This window comes from Tupaia chinensis, unplaced genomic scaffold (genome assembly GCF_000334495.1).
Source record: "Tupaia chinensis unplaced genomic scaffold, TupChi_1.0 Scaffold140301_1, whole genome shotgun sequence".
Lineage (NCBI taxonomy): Eukaryota > Metazoa > Chordata > Mammalia > Scandentia > Tupaiidae > Tupaia > Tupaia belangeri.
In genome coordinates, this window is record NW_006200179.1 from 2,887,938 (window position 1) to 2,910,313 (window position 22,376).

The 22,376-nt window shown below is 36.3% G+C and overlaps 1 pseudogene; it reads right to left on the reverse strand.

Annotated features, from left to right (window-relative positions):
* The window catches only part of LOC102481510 (putative ATP-dependent RNA helicase DDX52), an 81,548-nt pseudogene that overhangs the window by 4,240 nt on the left and 54,932 nt on the right, over window positions 1-22,376 (reverse strand).

Consider the following 22,376-nt stretch of genomic DNA (forward strand, 5'->3'; position numbering starts at 1 on the left):
TTTATAAACACATTATTTTATCACTTGTTCAGGTGCAGAGAATGTGAATATACATATTTATATTTGAGAAACATTGGAATAAAAAACTAAAATAAGAATTTTTATATTTTACCATAGGGAGAGAGATAGGCAGAGTGAAGGCATAAGATCAAGAACAGAGGAATAAGAGATAGACATCTTTGAATATACCTGTTTTCATGTATTTCAGAAAGCAGAATCCCCAAAATAAAAGAGAAAATTAAACAAATATAGCAAATCGTTTAACCAGCTGGTGATATAACCACAAGGAGAATGGTTATTTCAAGTTTTTAATATAGTAATTTAACTCTTTCTTTCTGATGTGAGATATACCAGAAGGAAAGAAACAAAGTAAAACTTGTTTTAAAAGTTCTTAAGTTGACCCAGCTGTAGTGGCACAGGGGAAAGGCTGTCACCATGTGATACTGAATCATACGAGGAGGCCCAGGTCTAGATTCCTGGTTGATCTGAATATACCAGGTGTGATCCTGGCTGACTGGAAGGTTGAGGGGTATCTCAGTACGATGAAATCCTGTGAAATGTACCTGCCTCTAAAGGACAGAATGAAGCAAGGAAGGAAGAAAGGGAAGGGGAAAGAGAGAGGGAGGTAAGTAAGTAAGGAAGAATAAATGTAAAAAGTCTTGAAACCAGTAGTTGGTGTAATGGCTTTGTCACTGGACTCCCATGTAGTCGACTGTGGTTCAAGTCCCAGACCCAGTGACTTAAGCTCATGCTGGACGCATGTGTGTGTGTACCCAAGATCCCAAGAGGAGAATGGTGGAAAAGGGATTACAACGTGGCCATCCTCCCTTGGGGGTTGGTGGGGGGGGGGGGCTTTCTCACTTTCTGTCTCTCTGTTTTTCAACAAACTTAAAAAAAAAGTCTTAAACTAGTTTCAGTAAACACATTATTGTTAAAAATTGTCTTTATCATTTGTATATTTTATAATATAAAGCAGATGAATAGTAATGTAATATACTCATTCTATCATTGCGTGTTGTGAATTGGTGTTCTCTGTGTAACAGGAAAGAGGTTCAGAGTTACAGTGGGCAGGGATTAGCATGGTGTTGGTCTCATTGGCCAAAGAATGGACAAGAAGGATACATTTCATGTATACTTAAACTAAAGAATTACAATAGAATTATGCTATAAAGTTACCATTGAAGTATTCTAAATAATTCATTTGTAAGTGAATTAAAAACTGGGTAAGAAAAGAAAAAGAAATAAAAAGGTAAGTAGAAGGGGAATATCAAACATTTATTTTACCATTTCTATGTGCATTTTACAAACTAGTGCCAAAACAAATAAGAGAGCACTTGTCTTTCTAGAAATAATAAAGGTAATCAATTAAGATAAAATTTAAAAGAATGAAAGTATCATCACTCTGCAGTCCCTCAAATATTAATAGACGGAAACGTTGATTTCTAATGTTCACTAAAAACCAGAAAGAAAGACAAAGGTATGCCTCCTAATTAAAGAACGTATCACCACCAATGAAGGAGAGTTGGCAAATATCACAGCCGAATCCTATCAGTCTTCTAAATTCAACTACCAATGAACGGAACATACACAGACTACACAAATAATCCAAAAAGATGCCATGAAGATCCATTTGACTTTGTACAGACTGTGGGAAACTCTGAAGAAAATATGGCAATATTTTCTAACACACACACACGCACACACACACACACAAGAGATGAAGACGAGGTCTAGGTATTAATAATGAGAGTATAACAGCTCATTTCAAACCCATGTACTATGATAACTTTCTTTAAACATCTAGCCAATTAAACTATTAAAAATTATATTTATGGAACCAGGTGGTAGAGCAATGATAACGCAACTGGTCCCATATGGGAAAAGTCCTGAATCTGTATCCTGGGACCTCCCTAGGCATGCTGGGCTGGTGCATGCATGCCCATGCTATGAGCTGGTGGAGTCTGGGAGGAGATGGCAGAGTGAGAACCACGTGAGAGAGACTTGTCTCTTTGTCCATTTCTATCTCTGCCTCTCACATGGAATAAATAAATAAATATGTTTTTAAAAATTATATTTGTGAGACCTTTGTAAATTAGAAGACTGCTACTTTTTAAAGAAATTTTATTGTCATATTTAGATGTAATAATAATAATGATGCCTTTAAAATTTTTTTTCTAGTGTATTTAACTTTTAGGGATATGTAAAATGCAGATGAAATGCTATAATAAATGTGCTTAAACCTAATACAGTAGGCTCTTAACAGACAAGAATGTTATGTTTGCTTCCCCAGAAACCAATGAGACAAAGGTTTTGCAAAAATTCAAAAACAACAACAACAAAATTCTCAAAGGCACTGCAATTTGAGTCCCAGACCCAGATGCCTGAAACTCACTCAGAGCATGTGTGCATCCATGCCCAGGGACCTGAGAGGAGAATGAAGGAGAAGGGATTTTGACATGCCCACTCCCTCCGAGGGGTAATTTCTCACTTTCTCTCTTTCTCTCTCTGTATCTCCAGTGAGTACATGCATACTATAACAAAAATGCCTATCTAAAAAAAAAAATTCTCAAGGACATATTTTGTTAAGTTAGTACACCCACCACCATCCAGGGAGGGCAGAAGAAGCCTATGAAGTACCATGCAAGTCCTACAAAGGGTAGCTTTTAAGATCCTGCCGTACAAGTCAGGAGAACACAATAAACCTTAGAGATTTCCTGACCCAGTATTTAGGAGCTATGCTTCCATATCCCACAGCTATCAATGAGTGCTCAAAATCACCCAGGATCTAGATCAACTTTTCTCAAAAATAATACTTTTCAAAGAAACAGCTATCTTCTCCAAGCTAGTAAAATGGGTTCTGGGTTTCTGTTTTGATCTCACCTCTTATGTGACTTTGAGAACATCCCTTGACTTTTTGGAGCATCTTTTTTCTTATCTATAAAATTTGAAAAGTAATATCTTTATCAAAGTATTATTGTGAAAACCCATTGAAATAGTGAGGATGCACATTACGAACTGTAAAGATTATTCATAAATATGCATATACTCTTATTCTGAATGCAATATTTCAACAAAACTCAAAGGAAATGTAAATTAAAGAATGAGTCATCAGGATGATTTTACCAGTGCTTTATCCTACTTTTGAATAATATGAATCCTAAAATCTGAGAAATGGAACAGACACAGTTTTCATTTTATGTAAGTCTTCTGTTCTAACCCTAGCATCTTACAACTTATTTCAGCATTCAATTCATGTATTTATTCAGAAAGTTCACCCAACTACACAAAGAATATATGAAAAGAAAAGAACTTTTTTCCATTTCTCTCAGGAGCTGAGCTGTTCTTTCTTGATCTGTTCTTTGTTAGATTAGCAAGAAAAAATGTTAACTGTTTAACCTCATTGAACACTTTCTGATATGAACGTTTAATAATTCCTTCACTTATGCTCTGACATTGTTTTTTTTTTTAAAGTGTCCAGTTTTTCAGATTTCTCAGTCTTCCAAACTGTCTCACCTCCTCACTAGCCAACATCTCCAAAATGACCTCTAGTGTATCCTCATTTCCAGTGGCTGCCTTTCACAGACATGGTGCCTTAAAACAATGGACATGTATTCTCTTAGAATTCTATACCCAGACGTCTGAAATCATGGTGTCATTGAACCCTCTGTCCTAGTTTATTCTATGCTGCTATCATAGAATACCTGAGACTGAGAAATTTGTAAATAACAGATTTATTTCTTGCAGTTCTAGAAACAGAAAATCCAAGGTTAAGGGGCTGGCAACTGTCAGGGACCTTCTTGCTGCATCATCCTAGGGTGGAAGGTGGAAGATCAGGAGAGAGAAGCCACTCCTGAAAATCCTTTTCCAAAGTTATTAAACTGATCCAAGAGGGTGAAGCACTTATGGCCTAGTCACCTCTCAAAGGACACACTTCCCAATACCACTACACTGGCAATTAAATTTCAACATGCATTTTGGAGGAGACAAACATCCAAACCATGGGACCTTCCAGAGGCTCTAAGAAAGAGTCCTTTCACTCTTCTACTTTCTGGTGATTCTTATTCATAGGCTTAAATGCAGCATATTCTCAGTCTTTGCCTTCATCTATACATGGCCTTTACCCTGTATCTCTGTATCTTTAATCTCTCTTTTCTCTTATAAAAACAACTGTCACTGGATTTAAGACACACACTTAATCCAGGATAATTTTGTTTCAAGATCTTTAGCTTGATTACATCTGCAAAGACCTTATTTACAAATAAGGCCATATCCGCAGGTCCCAGAAGTTAAGATTTGGGTGTTTTATTTCCTTGTTCTGTGTGTGTGTGTGTGTGTGTGTGAATAGTGGGTGGGGGAGTGGTGGTGACTATTAAACCTATTTCAAGGCATTAGATCTGTGCCCAGTCCTGTGGAAGGGAAAGAGAGTGATGGAAATGGATGTAGCATATAAATGAAGGGACAGGGTCTTTACGCATTGCTATCTGCCTTTGATCTGGTTCTTGGATGATGTCCTTGGATGGCTGCTTACCCACTGTCACCTGCTTCATGATTTTGTTTTATCTTCAACTGCTAACTAAGTTCACATTGTGGAAGTTGACTCATAGGCTAGAAGACAGCTTACAAATCATTCACTCTTGAAATTCAAAAGGGCAGTGAAGGAGAGAATTGCACGATTATTTAAAATAGCATCGATCCAATTAAGTCCTATTAGGACATAAGCCCAAACTGGAGGAAATGGGGACACTCTTCTGACTTCTTAACTCTTTTCCTTTTCCTTTCTTCTCTTTACTCACTGGCCTTTGTTGTGGGTAGAAAAACTACTGGCATATCTTTCATTTCTCTTTTACCTTTTTTGCCTTTCCAGAGTTTAAAATATAATAGACACAAGAAGTATATACTCTTTATACCAAGAGAGTATTCTAAGTTAGCCCGGCTAATCATTGACGACATATTAAAGGAGAAGTTGATGAAGAAATTTAGAAAACCCTTTTCCAAACTAATTTATCTGGTTTTACAACCTAGTATGTCTTCTTGTCAGATAATTTTAGGGAACATAAAAAGGTAAAGATTTTCTGGGTATCTCTCTTTGTTTCTTTCTGTAGCACTGTCAATAACTTTTCACCCATCCCCATCTGCCCTAACTGTCCATCCCTGTAGATGTAGATGTATGCTTTGATTAATTGTAGTAAAAATATTGTATTGGTATGCTACCCATTGAAATAATAAAATGAGAGACATGAAATGAGAGAGACAACCAAAAGATGATGATTAGTGAGGAAAACACGAATTTGAAAATGAAGTAGAATGAAAGGACTAAATCTGGATCTTCATGAAGCCAGCAGATTTCAAGCTCCTGGAAATCTCTCCTCTTCAGCCCTCTTTTCCTAATGCGCTCTTGATTTCCTTTTTCCTGCCATGGCTGGGGGCTCTCCAGTCTGCTTTCCTTCATCAGGATACCAGCAGCTTCCGCCACAAGGTCTTCCCCTGCCAGGTCATACCAGCCTTCTGCCACAGTTCCACCAGCTGCTCAGCATTGATGCTGACATCTCATGTTTGGGGCCTTTTTTTTTTTTTTTCCCTGCATTCTCAGCAAGCAGCTGATTTTCTTTAGCTCCAGTTTAATAGCATTATTTAGTCCCAGTGTGACTAAAGCTTAAAAGTATCCGTTGTGGAACTCTCTGCATATAAGGGTTGGAAAGAAATCTGAAAAGTGCACATAGAGGAGGGCCCTGCATGCCTTTCTTCAACTAAAGGCAAAGTTCAACTCTCAAGGGTGGAATGCAGGAGGGCTGGGTGGCTTTTCTTTAACTCGGCACATGCCTGAATAACCTTACCAGCACGTGTTCAGCTTTAATGAAAGATTTCTACACAGGCCTAACCTTGGCCTTCAGCATTCGTAGCTCACCGTACCTTGTCCTGTACAGCCAGGAAATGCTCGGCTGTACACATGCGCAGTAGCAAACTTCACAAAATGGGTAGAAATGGCAGTCCAGAGACAAAGCTTGCCCTTTGTTTAAGGCTGGATCAGACTCATGTTACAGTTTATTGTTCCTTAAGATTACAAAAGTGTGACATCGGTTTCTATTTATTTATTTATTTATTTATTTTTCCTATAATGTATCAGCTAGATTTAGAAAAATTAATAGCACAAAATACCGCAGAGAAAGAGGGAGTTAGGGAAGAGGAAGAATACGTATTCCCAGATAACTCATGAGTTTCTTCCTTTATAGACTGCCTGTGAATCGTATATGAATTTCATATTTTAAAAAAATGAAAAAAAAAAAGTCCTGAGCAAACAGGACATGGATAGGTTTGGATTGAAAAAGTGTCAGAAAGGGGAAAAAAAGATGGTAGAGTAGTAGTTTATTTTTTTACTCTCTTATCTACCAAAGTAGTCAGAGGAGAGTAAATAAACTCTTTTCATCAGATTACTAAAGTGATAATCCTCTTTTTTAGTCAAAGGCAGAACCTTAGATTCTCTTCTTCCCTATGTTTGTTGTTTATTTCCCACTTGGGAAAATATGGCTTCTGCTGAGGTTGGCTACTTCAATGTTCTATCTTGAGTTTAATTTTAATCACATGGCATTTTAGCTCTGAAAATGCAACAAATTCTGATTTAAATCTTTTTTAAAATATCCTTTTACTGCTTTTCAAATTTAATTATTATAAGAACAGTACCACTATATTAAAATATAATCACCTTACTCCTTTTGGCTTCATGACAATGTTCATAAAGTGCTTAATATTCATGTAACATGCTACCTCACCCTGTAATATCACTATATTTATGGAAAGAAATTGTAATCCTCTTTACTGGCTCAGGTTAATTCCAATAAAATATTAAATCCATTTTCTAATCTAAATGAGTTCATTAGGAGAGGCATGGTACTGAGAATACCAAACTCTCTACAGAGTTCAGCTTCATTACATTTCCGCACTGTGCGTTTCCAGAGCTGTTGTACTACATTTATGAGGATTTATCTGTACTGTTCCAAAAACATTCATCCTAATTCTACTCCTTCTGTGCATGCTAATCATGAATATGTTAAGTGGAAATACTAAGCTTGTAGCCAATCTCATCCCCAGATGGGTTCAAGTTATGATTACTGAAGGAAATTTGCCATAAGCACTCTTACAACGGTGCCAGTGAGAAGGAAATGAAGGTTTGGAGCTTTGAAAAAAAAAAAAGACAGTTTGAGACAGAGTAGGAATGTCATAGATGTTAGAGAGGGTGAAAAGGGTATTTCCAGATTGCTGTGTCTCAGAGAGAGCTTTGAGGATTTATAAATAGACTTGTTGGAAGGAATTTAAAATAAATACAGGGATTACATCATTAATTTTAACTGTTTCATCTCCAAAAGTCCATAATCCAGAGTTGAGTTCCACATTTTCCAGCTCATTAGATCTAGCAAAGCTGTACTCCATTAAGCTTTCCATTGAAGAGAAATAATGGACCTTTTAGGAAAGAATAGAAGACCAATCTGGGATGTTCAGATAGTGGATAATTATACAGTCCCCAACTGTGTGCCAATGGAGTGCTTTGACCTGTTTTTTCACATATACCTAGCTGTTTTCTTCTTTTCCTTGAAGGTTAAAAAATAATTAAGCACTCTTACAACGGTGCCAGTGAGAAGGAAATGAAGGTTTGGAGCTTTGAAAAAAAAAAAAAGACAGTTTGAGACAGAGTAGGAATGTCATAGATGTTAGAGAGGGTGAAAAGGGTATTTCCAGATTGCTGTGTCTCAGAGAGAGCTTTGAGGATTTATAAATAGACTTGTTGGAAGGAATTTAAAATAAATACAGGGATTACATCATTAATTTTAACTGTTTCATCTCCAAAAGTCCATAATCCAGAGTTGAGTTCCACATTTTCCAGCTCATTAGATCTAGCAAAGCTGTACTCCATTAAGCTTTCCATTGAAGAGAAATAATGGACCTTTTAGGAAAGAATAGAAGACCAATCTGGGATGTTCAGATAGTGGATAATTATACAGTCCCCAACTGTGTGCCAATGGAGTGCTTTGACCTGTTTTTTCACATATACCTAGCTGTTTTCTTCTTTTCCTTGAAGGTTAAAAAATAATAAAAGAAAAGCAATTTGGTTCATGTATGACATAGTATGAGCCGACTGAGAATCTTTAGTTACCTTCTGCATGTTAGCATTTGCAGTGACCTGTTAGAACCACTGTAATCAGAGCCAACCAGTGGCTTAGTGATTTGGGTGCTGGATTCCCACAAGGTCCACTATAGTTTGAGTCCTGGTCATGAAAGCTTGAAAATCACATCAGATGCATGTATGTGTATGCCCCCAGTCCCAGAAGAAGAATGGAGAAGGGATTGTAGGGCAGTAATCCCCCCCTGTCTGTAATTTCTCACTTTCCTCTCACTGTTTCTCTCTGTCTCTCTCTTCTCAAAAGAGCATACGTGCCCTACAGCAAAAACCTTAAAACAACAACAAAAAGCAGTCTGTATTTCAGATATTTGGCTAACAAAAGATTATTCAAACAAGTAGTAGATATCTACTTAATTTTTAGTAACAAAAGAGAGAGAGAGAGATCCAGATAAGCAAGAAGCCTGCTATTTCTAAATGCTGTTTATTAAAGCTAGATACAGATCCTTGTTCATCTACATGAAGTCTGCAATAAATTGTCAGCCTAAAGAGAAATCCAGCAGCCACTGGTTGTCACTGTTGTACCGCAGAACAGCAATTGCAGGTATATTCTTTCTAAAGACTGTCTTTTGCGAACAGTTTGAAATGATGTATTTGACTATTTGGTTTATCATTAAAGCAGAGCACAGAAACCTATACCTAGACCGCCTGGATTTAATACTAATATTAGGCATTTTAATGTGAGAGTTTGACCAGACATATTTTTATATGAATCACATTGAAATGTGAAGTAAAGATCTTATTATATACTTACAAAAATGCTCATATTTAAATAGTCATGTGAAATAGATGTTACAGTGGTTAATCAGAGAACATGCTCTTTCTGATATTTTAACTAAATAGTATTATGTTAATACCCATGTTCATAATTGATCACTGCAAGGCTTAGATACATTATTCAAATGAAGTGTTTTCTAATGTTTGAGCCTGTAACATTTTAACCAGTAAATGAGTAGACAGCTTTGACATAATCTTCTCTTTTCCCAAATCTGATTATGACTGGCAAGACAAGAAATCAATGGGCACCTGGATATAACATCCAAAAATATTCTGCTGTGTTTGAAATTAATTAAGTACTGTGATGCAGGAGGCTCAAATCAATAAACATCATTGATGGTTAAAGATGGGAAGAGTTGGCAAGAAATCAGATGTTATTGATGGTTATAAGATGATTATCTACTCAATGAAATGAAAGGTTAAAATTAGAACAACTGGTTTTGGTAAAATGCAGAGACAGATCTTGGGAGTCAAGAACAATGACAGTATTCCTGAGCACAATCTTTAAAATTTGGAAAACTATACTTTGTCAAACGAGGTAGCATTTCACTTATACCTTCAATAAAATAAAATATTTTCCAAACCGCACAAATGAAAAAAATTGGTATTTCCTAATGATTACAGTGGGAACTGAGGAGGGTTGGAGGGAAACTGAAAATGAAAATATCAATAATGTGTGAATAATGTGTGTGTTTACACTTCATTTGTAAGTGCCTACATCTACTGTTGTTGAAGATGAGTCACTATTGTTTTACAAGGTTATTCATTCATGCTTTATCTTTATATTTTCTTTCTTTACTTATGTTCTTTTATGTTTCTTGCTTTTATTTACCTTAACCTCAGGCATAAGGTATAAACTAGAAGCTATGAGGCAAAAGACACAACCAGGAAAGAGGAGAAAATGTTACTTATGTTGTTAAGTAATAAACATTTGTCCCATTTTGGAAAATTTTCTCATTAAAAATAGGTAAAGGTACAAGGAGACCACTTCAATCACACCTCTGTGAGACTGCATTTTCATTAGGATGCAAGCATTTTGAAGACATTAATTTTTGCCTTAATATGGCAAATGGAAATAATTGCCTTCTCTTGAAAGAAAAAATTTCATAAGAAAGAAATTTATGGTTAGAAAATTAAACTATGTAAAGAAAAATCTATCAATAGTGGCGTCTATTCATATAAACATCCCACAATGTGTTCTTTGAAAACCAAACTGTATCTCACAAAGATGTACAACAATTATATGTAAACTAGAAATCACAATTAGCAAAAAAAAAAAAAAAGATAAAAGAAAATAAGCCATGTAAACACTCATTTACAGAAAACCAGAATGAGTATATTAATATAAGACAATTAGACTTCCAAAGAAAAAAAATATTACCAAGGATAAATAAAGACATTTCATATTGATGAAGGGGTTAATTCTTTGAGAGTACATAACAAGTAGCAAATGTTTGTGCACCTAAGGACACAACTTTAATATACATGAAACAAAAACTGACAGAACTGGGACCAGCCATTAGCATAATGGCTATGTCACTGAACTCCCTTGTAGCCAACTGCAGTTCGAGTCCTGCACCCAGTGACTTAAACTCATGCCAGGTGTGTGTGCGTGCGTGCCCAAGATCCCAAGAGGAGAACGGAGAAGTGATTGCAGCATGGCCATCCCCTCTGGGGGGCGAGTTCTTGCTTTCGCTTTCTATCTCTCTGTCTCTTTCTGTCTCTCTGGCGAGCACATGCGCTCTATAACAAAAACCTCTTCAAAAAAAAAAAAAAAAAGCTGACAGAACTAAGGGAAAAAATAACAGAAAACCAAACAAACAAACCAAAACTAAAGAGGAAAGTACAGGGAGCAACTCATCTTCATCTTAGAGATAGAAGTTTTGCTCCATTGTTCCTAGAGAATGATGTGTTCTTTAAACCATTTTTAAAGTGGGAATAAAAGCAACCACATAATCAATAGGGATGCTAGTAGAAAATGACAGTTCATAGCCTTTATATATATACTTGTTAAGCCTGAGACTCTTGAAAAGCTTTTAAAACATATTTTCAACAAACTTGAAATGATTGGAAGAATTAAATTCCGAGGATTACTTTTTCTATTTCATTAAAGAAGGGAAGAAAAACATGACATTATAAACTGTACAATTGTACCATTTTCAAGATCAATAGAATCAAAGAACAAAGGTTACATAATATAATTAGGATGGAGAGCTTATTTTTTTTTCATTTTTATTTTATAATACAATTTTTATTTTTATAGTATAATACATTATTTTTATTTTATAATACAATTATACATTCATTAAAATATATTTCATAAACCACATGTGATATAAGCACTAACTCAAAAAAGGGATCTTTAGGAAATGTGTGTTAGAAGAGGTTCTCATGGAGTGACCAAATAATGCTCTGAGTGACCAGAACAAAACAAAACAAGAACTTCGTCTCTTCTATCCTGTCACAGTTCCCTTATCGCTGCCTTGTTTGGTAATTTTTCACTCTGTATCCACAGGTGGTTAGTAAATTACTTGAGGAGGAGTTCTTCGTTTTCAAGTATTTTGCATTTCTCAGTTCAGATCTACTCATTTAGTTGATATATACTTACCACTTGGTGAATTAGGAAGTTAATTAATTAGCTAATACTGCACGTTTCCTTAAGATCATAAATATATTCTTTAAACATTTAGAGTAATGCACATTTTTGTAGGTTCAATAACTCTCAATTTAGTTCTTAAAGTAATGTCGCTTAATACCCAAATACACTCTGGTGCGGCATGCCCTCCATGTCCTTTGAAGGAGGAACAATGAATGCATAAGTAGCTTTAACTAAAAGAGAAGGAAAATAAAAAGATTAAGAGACAGGGAGGCATCAAATCATAGCAAAAATATTGACAGTCTGAGATTTAAGGGGAGGTAGTTTCTAGGTTCCCCTGCTCCTTTTCAGAGCCAGAAACCATATCCAAGTTATTGCAGGACACAGGACACTCAGAGAGAGAGAGACAGAAAGAGAGAGAGACTACAGTGCCTGCAGACCTGACATGGCCATGGGATTGACTTCTTTTCCCTGAAATATGAAGTTGCAAACATCACTTTCATAAAAAATACCTTTTCCCCTTTATTATCTCATTCCTTTTTTTTTTGTGAGATTAAAATGTTATTACAGAAATGCTTTATTACCTGTTGATGATGACATGTATAGTATTTTCAACTGGACCAGTCTGAGGTATATTTCATGTTGGGAAATTATACATGCTATATATAGAGAGAGTGAATGCATAAAATAATAATTATTATAAGTTTTTTTTAAATATTATCATGGTGTTGAATCAGTCTCAATCTAGATTGGCTATACTGTAACACTCTAGAAAGAGCAAAGGAATGAAGCCTTAGACAGAATCTTAGCTCTTGCTCCAGACAGTTGAGAAGAGAGTACCATTCTAGCTTGTCTCATGTACTATGCTGTTAGCACTCCCTCTTAGCCTTAACTGAGCTAATTCAGCCACACACAATAGTGTTAGGGCTGCCATGGTCAGATTCATTGATTTGCTCCATTTTCATCAGGGAGTTGACTGACTATAGTGCTGACCAGCAGAAATAAAGGGAAGTTTATTTATATATCCTGAACCAGTATAGAATTAGCAAGCACAGGAAGGCATTTGAAACCTTAGAACTGATATGAATGTTTTTCCTGTTGCTGTGGAACATTTGGGGATAGACAGTGTGTGCTAGCCTTGATAAAAGTAAAATGTTTTGTATTCTAGAGTAAAAGGAATTTAGTTCTTATCTTACTTTTGTTTGGGATAAATGTCATACTCAGGTGATGTTTAGAAATAAGAAATGCAAATTATTTAATAATTGCTTAATAAAACTAGTTAGAAAGTAGAGAATGAATAAAATAAAAAGTAAAAACTCCAATTTAAGGCCATTTAAAGAATATTTGGCTTACCATTGTGATTCATTTAATATAATGTATTAAGAGCGACTACTTTTAAAAAGTGATACATGACTAATTTTAATATCTAAAACAGTTGTTTCTTAGGCTTAGATCTAAAACTCATCATACTGTAAGCTTCAGTTGCATATATAGCTCAAGCTAGATGTTTAAGCTCTTTGATTTGTGTATGCCAATTCTACCTTCCTGTAAATCAAATATTCATGACTTTAAAATATGAAACAAAACACCATCTTTTACCATTTGTAAAAACTGTGATCTTTTAAGACATCAATACATGTAAAAAGCAAAACTGAGCAGTTAATTGCACAGAGAAGGGTTTTCATAAAGAAGACAGAAAACTCAAGTAAAGTAACAAAATAGGTCACACTTATGTTCACAGACTTTACTGACTGGGCACTTCCCCCATCCCCCTGGGTATCACTAAAGCTGTGCCCTTCCAGCAAAGCCAGCCCAGCCATTGCTTGATCTGCTGCTAGTGGTTATCAACCACTCAGACATGTCAGGATGCTTCCAAAATCTTCGTCAGACTCCCAGTTTCTGAACTAAGGCATTTTCCTCAGGGATGCTGGAAGAGATCTTACATCTTATGTACACCAACACCCTCACTCTGGCCATGCATCTTGTCTCCTTACCTTTAGTAAAAATGCCCGTGTTTTATGTCCTAAGAAATTATCTCTATGCAGTAAAAATGCCTGAGTCTATGTCCTGAGAAACTATCTATACGTGTAAAAATGCTAGAGTTATTTTACAAGAAACTATCTCTGTGCTTTTTAAAATGGCCTTTAGACAAATGGATCGACTATTATATAAAGGGGGAAATGATGACCACCTTTTGCTTCTCTCTCTCTCCCTGTGTGTGTGTGTGTGTATATATATATATACTATTTTAAATAGATATATTTGATTTCCATGGCTATTAGACTCTAATGTTGAAATTTTCGGGCACGTCTGCCAATCAGATACCCAATCTTCCAAACTTACATGACTGTCATTAAAGTCTCGCTTTGCCAACCGAAAAAAAAAAAAAAAAAGAGGACATAAATTTCAAGACAATGCAATAAGAGGGAAATCAGTAGGCAGTCTTTTGGAAATTCACTAGGAATAAATTCATGTGATTTCTTCTAACCCATCAATGCTATGTTTCTTTGAATTATGGCATGCCTAAAGTTGCTAAATCAATGAGGTTTCATGTTTCTAAAATTGACTCACTATTCAAGTAAAAATTTTATTATTTTTATTAAGTAAAATATAAAAGATGCCTTACACCTTTAAACTGTTAACATCATTTTAATTTATCCATTATTACAATGGTCACTCAACTGGTCCCATTTTTGTTTTTCATTCTACTCTGCATGTATTTATAGCAATGAGATTTACTGTACATTTCAACTCTTCTTCTCAGGCCACTACACAAGAGAAAAGAAAACTTAAAAAAAAAAGCAAAAAACAAGACTCTGTCATTGTTCTTTTTTCAACAGTGCCAAACAGACAAACTTGAAATATCTAAGATTTTCATCCTTCTTGGAAATGGTTTTCAGCTTAAAGGCATTTGACCTGGAGTGAGGTTATATTTCAGTCAGCCTACTGAATGGTATCTAGAGAGACCCGTCAGCAGAAGCTTAGCAGAAAAATGTGAGTGAAAGTTCAAGTGCCTGGTAGCTGAGAAAGCTGGAGGAGGGCAAATTGACTTGAATATCAAAGCTACTTTCTGTCAAAATGGCAAGAGTCATTTCCAAAACAAGACATCCCAGGAAAGCATTAATTGAGGAAGCTCAAATAATAGTGGATCTAACTAACTGAAGGTCATCTTAAAAAGCTTTGAAACGCTTCCTAGGGACATAAAACTCAGACATTTTTATTAGGGGTAAATGGGTAAGGTGCATGGCCAGAAGGTGTTGGCATAATGTGACCTATCACCTCTCCCAGCAACCTCGATGAAAATAGCTTCGTTCAAAAGCCCAGAGCTTAACAAAGATTCCAGTAGAATTCTGACATATCATATGAACAAAAAGTCTAAGGCATTTTATTCCAGGATATCCATCCTGGATATTTCTGAATAAGAATCAATTATAAATTGACAGTAGAATAGATGATGCCAGCCTAAGCATTTTTAAAGATGATCTTGTCTGATATTTGTAGACATGACCAGGAGAAAGCAAGTGTTTAAAACTTGTAGATTGGCACCGGGTTAATCACGACAGGTGTTACTGCCTGTTCCCTACCTTCAGAGATGATGACACAGAAACTATCACTGTCTGATGCTATACAACTTGTTCCCTCAAATTGAGCAACCTGATCTGTGATGACTGCACATACGCCTTGTCTGCTGGGCCACTTGGCAGCAATTTTCAGTCTATTTCTGTAAATTGAGCTTCACAGTGCCCTTTGAGTGTTTCTCCCTCTAGACTGCAAGGGCTTCGATGCCGTGGAGTATACGGGACTCACTTTCACCTCTAGCTGCCTTCCAATGTAATCGGGCCTAGATAAATTGAACAGCACACCTCATTTTTAATAGTTGGGTATATCTCCCACCAACAGAGCAAGTGGGAGTGCTTTTCAGATTTAGTGGAAGGGAGAGGAAAATAGTCAAAAGGGGAGTCAGCTATCTGCTTCTAGGTTTAGAACAGTCACAGCCTCAAACTGCCCCACTTTCTGGCCCAGTGTCTCTTTCATGATTCTGCAAGGCTGTTACAAGGGGTTCTTCAGGAATAAGTGAGCAGGAGTTCTTACTCTTTTGCAAGCTTGTGCTTAAACTGACTGAACAGTGCTAATCAGGGATTGCCTTTCTAAGAATAGGAGGAGGAGACCACACGCACCAGGAAATTCTATGTGGGTGACGTGCATACCATCACATCTCAGTGTCCATACACTTTAGTTAGAAACCACGGCTCAGGTATATCTGACATAATGAGTAGGAAGATACTGCTTCTATTCTCTCACCATGACTTCAAACCCACAAAATTCCTCATTACGAACTCTGCATGACAACAAAAATTGCTTATTCATAACCAGGAATAGGAGCAGATCACTACCGCCCATAGCAAATGCATGGTAGGTATGTTTTTATAGGCAGGTAGCTATCCTTTCTTTAGACATGTTCACACAATGGGCCCAGCGCCGTTCTCAAGGAAGGTCATGCAGAGAGAACATGAGGTTTTATTTAATAAAAACTCCCACGCATTAGAAACAGCATATATTTTTTCCTTGATATTTTTGATAATTTTCTCTCTACTCCCACCCTTGGAGTTTTCACTTTTATCTATTCGTGGAAAAGGAGAGCTATGAGTCATAGCAATAGGTTATTGCTATTATTGTATTCCATTTGTAAGTACTACCAAGGAAGTGAACTCAAGAATCGAATATCCACTCATTGCACCACTATTGATAAGTTGGAGAGCAAAACACGGCCAGTCAGCTAAAACTCATCTCCTTGCAATACCAATAGGCAGAAAGGAAACTGGCAGCTCTGCAGAGGATCAGCAATCCTCAAACTGGCACAACTGGATGAGGCAAAACTCTCCTTTCTTTTTTTTTCCATCCAGGTTTGCATTCAGTGCCTCCCTGAGAGGGATGGATATCACAATTTTCCACAGGGAAGTCCCAAAACACTGCCCTGTCTGAGCCAAGCTTGGCTCACACACCATTCATGAGTCATTTGTTGTCCTTGGACCCCCTGCTGCCATCCTGACACTTCCTTCTTGGAGATAATCCTTAAAGCAATTGTTTTTCTTCTGAATATACATAAAACAGTATAAGCCTGTGATAAAAACTATGTTTGAATTAGGATTTTATTTTCTGTTACATTAGAGCCATTGGTTGTGATAAACTGGCTTATCTTTTATTACTGCTCTTGTATTTTGTTCTATTTATTTTGTCCTAAAGCCTGTTTTCTTCCTATCGTTAATCCTATTTATTTAAAAGTAATATTTGTACTTGAATACATTAATAGTTGTCATTGTTGATTTTGCTACTTATTACTTTACTTCCCAAACCTCTTAAATCCCAGTCACACGTACCCCTTGCTAGCTATACCTCTATGAACACCGCAGCACCCTTTAGTGCTCACCATGAACGGAACAGCTTCCACATAAAGGTTCTATTGAAAAAGTTCAAGGACATAACTGACAATTTCCATTAATGTGGATTGAAATAAACCAGTGCCTCAGTAGCCACAAATAAGCTGTATTTATCTTCCTCAAAACAGAACATTTCGCTGCTTTTCATTGGTTCACTTACTTCCCTAATGCTTCTTGCCCATGCTGCCTTGTAGATTACCTAAATATTTAGAGCCTGGCGTGGATGCCAACCGCAAGCATCTTCAATGGTGCACATTTTTGAAGATTTAAGGTATTTTACCCATGTTCTTAAATTCAGATTTACACACCTTGTTACCGAGGATATATCAATTTTTGAGTCCACAGCTCTTCTGTTTTGATGCGACCTAATTCTATGAAATGCAGGGAAAGGCTCTGTCTGAGGATAACAGACGATATATCTTGTATTGCTTATGTCTGGCATCGTGCAAAACTCCAGCTATTATTCCATATGTCAAACCTGCACAAGAGTACAAAAATAACACAAGTGTTTTTCCCATTTGTTTTCAATTCCTGCCTCCTGCCGTGCTTTTCCTACCTACCTGAAATGAGTAAGTTATCTCCTACGAAGTATTTTCGATGGGCTGAGCACAGTGCCACTTCTTAAAATGATTAAAGTCATTTAATTCTTGTAAAAATACCAAGTAGGTACTATATTATTCCCAACTTATATTAGAAAACAGAACTCTGGAGACTTGGGAAACTTCACCAAAGTTTATGTAAACAGAATGGAGGCTCCAAATTCAAGGACTGAAATCCCAGAGGACAGGCTTCCACGTCATTGCCTCATCTATAGATGCTTTTCTCCTCCTTCTCCCGGTCCCAAGGCAGAGCCAAGACTTGCCACTGGGGTTGGAATTGGAGTTGCAGAGCAATAAAATCTGTTATTTGTTTTGCCTGATCTTGGTATCCCTGACCCGTGCTTCCCCCACCTTGCAGCAGTTTCTCCCCAGGCCCTCTTTGTGATTTACCAGCCCTAGGGCTGGGACTTTGCCTGTTTTCTTCCTCTACCCCTTCCCCTCCTTCTTCTCCTTTTTCTTTATTTATAAATTTATTCCGTGAGTTAGAGGGACAGAGACAGAGAGACAGAGACACAGATTCCCTGACAGTGTCGTGATTCGACGACTGACCCTCCAGCTTCACCCAGTTGGAATCATGGGCAGTCTTGTACCTGGCACTAGAAGAGGTCTCCAGCTATGAACCAGTGACCTTCCCAAGTGGGTTTGTCTCACAGAATATCACATTTTACTGCTGAGCCACTCTCTGGCCCCTTTCCTGGCTCCTAAAGTCTTGCTAATTGTCTTCACTTTACATAGATATTCCATTTGTTGGGACCTCGAATCCCTATCTCTTGTCAACTTCCCACTGGAATCATAAGCCCGTGACCTATAACTTATCATAACATCTTTTTAAAATTGGACAAAGTGTTCTTCTATAATGGTAGAAACACTAAGGTATAAATGGACAACCTAAAAAGGTGAACTGCATCCAAATATAATATGTAAAATGAAAGAAATTTTTTGGCATAAAGCTGAGGACTATAGCTGGAATGCCTCCTAGATAAGCATATTAAACATTCTCTTTATTACTACTATATATATATATTTTTTTTTTTTGAGAGAGACATTTTTGCTATAGGGCATGTGCACTTGCCAGAGAGACAGAAAGTGAGAAATCATACCCCAAGGGAGATGGCCACTCCACAATCCCTTTCTTCCATCCTCCTTTCAGGATCTGGGGCATGCATGTACATGTGCTTGGCATGAGTGTTAAGCAGCTGAGTACAGTGCTGTTACGGGGCCAGTTATGTGGGAGTCCAGCACTGTAACCGTTATATCATCTGCTGGTCCCTATCATTACTATAGTGATATTGCAAAATAATTGATAGCAAAATAAAATAAAAACAAAAGGTCCCAGCCAGTTAGCAAAATAATAAAACATTTTTAAGCTACAAACAAAAGAGGAAAACATAGCTAAAAATTCTTACAAAATAAACATTACTTCCATTTCTCAAAATAAAATTTTATCCCTATTATAAAGAAATGGTCGACAAACTTTCAATAACCACTACTTTCAAAGTTTTACTTTTTATACAATGAACTAAGGGAGGGAAAAAAAATATAGTCTAAGACCCAAGCATTGGTATAGGTAAAAACTCAACCTTTAGAAAAATGTTTATATATGAAGAGCAACTACAACCTTGAGTAGACTCTCTAAGCTGCCAGTTTTAAATCAAAATGAATCAAGTGCTGAGAAAAATGCTTGATTTTATATCACTAGCATCCCCAAGGGCAGGGGTAGAAGCTCAATAAATACTTGTTGAATTGACTTTTCACACTTTGAGAAAAGTAACTCTCTTGAGAATTGATGTTTTACTTCTCCCTCAATTTTTCACAGTCCTTACCTAAAAGAGAAAGAAGAGAGAGAGAGAGAGAGAAAGAAAAGAAAGCATCATTGTTAATATTTGACATACATTTTCCAAGGTTTTCTTTTATCTAACATTCATACATGGCTTAGTTATGAATTCTAATTCTTATTGTTTTTTGACAGAAAAAAAGTTAAGAGAAACAGTAAAATAATATAAAAAGAAAAATGAATGGGAAGAAATACTTGGAAGGGTGGAAAATCTGCCAAAGAAGTGACAAAGAGTTTTCTTATATAATGTGCATATGGAGTTCATGTATGTGCAAATACATAACAAATCTACACCTGAAATTCATATTTTGAACAAATGGAATGTGGAATACTTTAGATACTTTCATTAGTTAGCTTTATAACATTTAAGCTGTAGAAATGATCATCTTTGGCAATTTAAAAATACTAGGGTGATTTAATAAATATGTCAAAATTATTTTTTAGAAAAATATTTCCTCTCAAGATTACAAATTATTTAAAACACACTTTTTTCTAATTAAAAAAGAGAAAATTATTGAAAATTTTTCATTGAAAATAGCTGAACTGACTTCAGAAAGCCCTTTATTTTTATGATACATACTACCTGTATTTTCAGAAACTCTGATTGTTTTAATTTTACCAATAATAAAAACAAAATGTCTGGAAGATGAAGAGTTAAAAACATGTGGGGAATTTTTAGCATACTACATATTATTAATGTATGTACAACTATGTCATATTTATAATGATCACAAATGATATTTAGATGGACAATTTTTACTTTAATATTTAAAGTGAAGTTCCATAGATTGTTTTTCAGTTTCATTTTGTTAAAGCAAGGAAATGATGATCGCCTCAAAGACGTAAAACTCGTTCTGTCAAGGCTGGTGTTTATCCCAATAATATTTTCAAGCTTATTCATTTGTTTCTTTTATAACAAAGGCAGGTACTCTCTATAATACCTCACAATGCAATCCTCCTGCAACCTTCCCAACCCACCATGATTGCATGCACATGTGCACAGCAACTTGTACAAGTCAAGCTAGAGCAGAGCCTTGACCTTTCATAAGGCTTTCAGTGAGGTGTGTGGAGGCCCTACCGTAGCACCACCATGGCTAGCCATGCCCTTCTTTAAATATCAGATCAGTTATCTTGAAACTAATACGGTTTCCAAAAACTCTGAAATTTAGCATTATTTTCCTTCTGATAGGAAGTGTCATGATGATGACAATGGACTATTAGCCCTTGGTAAAAAAACTTACTGTTGGTGACTTCTGCATGTAAAAATGAATGAACATTTTCAGGGCATCAATGGGTAAATTAAAAATATTCATCATTAAGGGAGGATTATATGGGTGAGCAAGATATTTCTAGACAGTCATTGACTCCAGGGAAATATAGTCCTCTTTCTTATCCCATATTCTATTAAATAAAGACATAGATTATTTCAGTAAGTATAACCAGCTAAATTTTTATCGGAGAAAGATAAACAGAGTTTAGTAAAAGCTATACTTAAATAAATACAAAATAGTGTGCATATAGAAAAACTATGGTGATTATGAGATTTCTTTTTGTTTGTTTTTGCCATAGGACACATGTGCCCACCAGAGAGACACAGAGAGAGGGAAAGTGAGAAATCAGTCCCCAGGATGGATGGCTACCCCCAATGCCTTCTCCTCCATTATCCTTGCAAGGGACACATGCACATGCACCCAGGGTAATTTTCAAGCAGCATGGTCCGGGACTTGAACCATGTGTGGTTGGATATGTGGGAATCCAATCTTAACCAGCATTCCACCTGGTGACCCAAGATTGCTTCTTACAAACTGGAAAGTGTTCTTAGTTGTTTGTTTTAGGAGTATCAGACAAAGTTAAGTTTAGTACCTTTTCTGCTTCTAAACGTATAGTTTTACATGTTAAAGGCGTTTTATTGTATATCTTTCAATTGAACTAAAAATTCAGTTGCCAATTTACATGTGACTCAAAAGTCTACATAGGTAATTAGCCATTTTCCACTTTAGCTCCTTATCAAGACCTGAATTATCTATAGGATCTAAACGGTTTATTTTTTCCCTCACTTCCACTGCTTCATAAAGAAAAGCATAATTAAAATTGTTTTAAATTACAATGTTGTCATTTATTTTTAATGAGAAATGAATTTTGCTTTCTTTTTATCACATTGTGTCACTTTCCCTAGCTACAAAGGTCTCTGGGGGCTTAGTTGGTTACTAGTAACTAGTTATTAATGTATTAACTAGGGGTTACTCGAGAAATAGCAACAAAATTAAAAAGAAATCATTCTGAGTATCCTCTACAACAGGAAACTGTTGAATCCCATACCTACATAAGGGCTCGTTTGGCATTCACAGTTCATTCTCAATCAGCTAGAGAGATGTCAGAGTTTATAATCATGAGTCAACCCCTCCTCTGCAAGAACAAAACACACCTATCTATATAGACCCAGGATGCAAGTAAATGTTATTTTAATTTGGATATAGTCATTTGATATTTATCAAGACTGCCTTATGCACAATGCTCACATGATCTCTGCCCTATATGAGACAGTGTTTCTTCAAAATATTGATATGTAAATATCAATTTGTAAATTTTCAAATCACATATTAAGTGATGCATAACCTTTGGCCATTGCAGTGGGCTATTCTTCAACAAGTCAATAATAATTCATACAAATTCTGGAGTATTTATAACAGGAAGAAATCTAGAGAAATAACTGAAAGAAATGCTGTTAAATGTGTGGCTGAAAAGATAGGAATGAATAAAGTTCATCAAAATCAGATCCATGAGGGACCAGCAGTTAGTGTAATGGCTATATCACTGGACTCCCATGTAGTCGGCCGCAGTTCCAGTCCCAGACCCGGTGGCTTAAACTCAGGTCAGGTGCGTGTGTGTGCGTGCCCAAGATCCCAAGAGGAGAATGGAGGAGAAGGGATTGTGGCATGGCCATCCCCCCTGGGGAGTGATT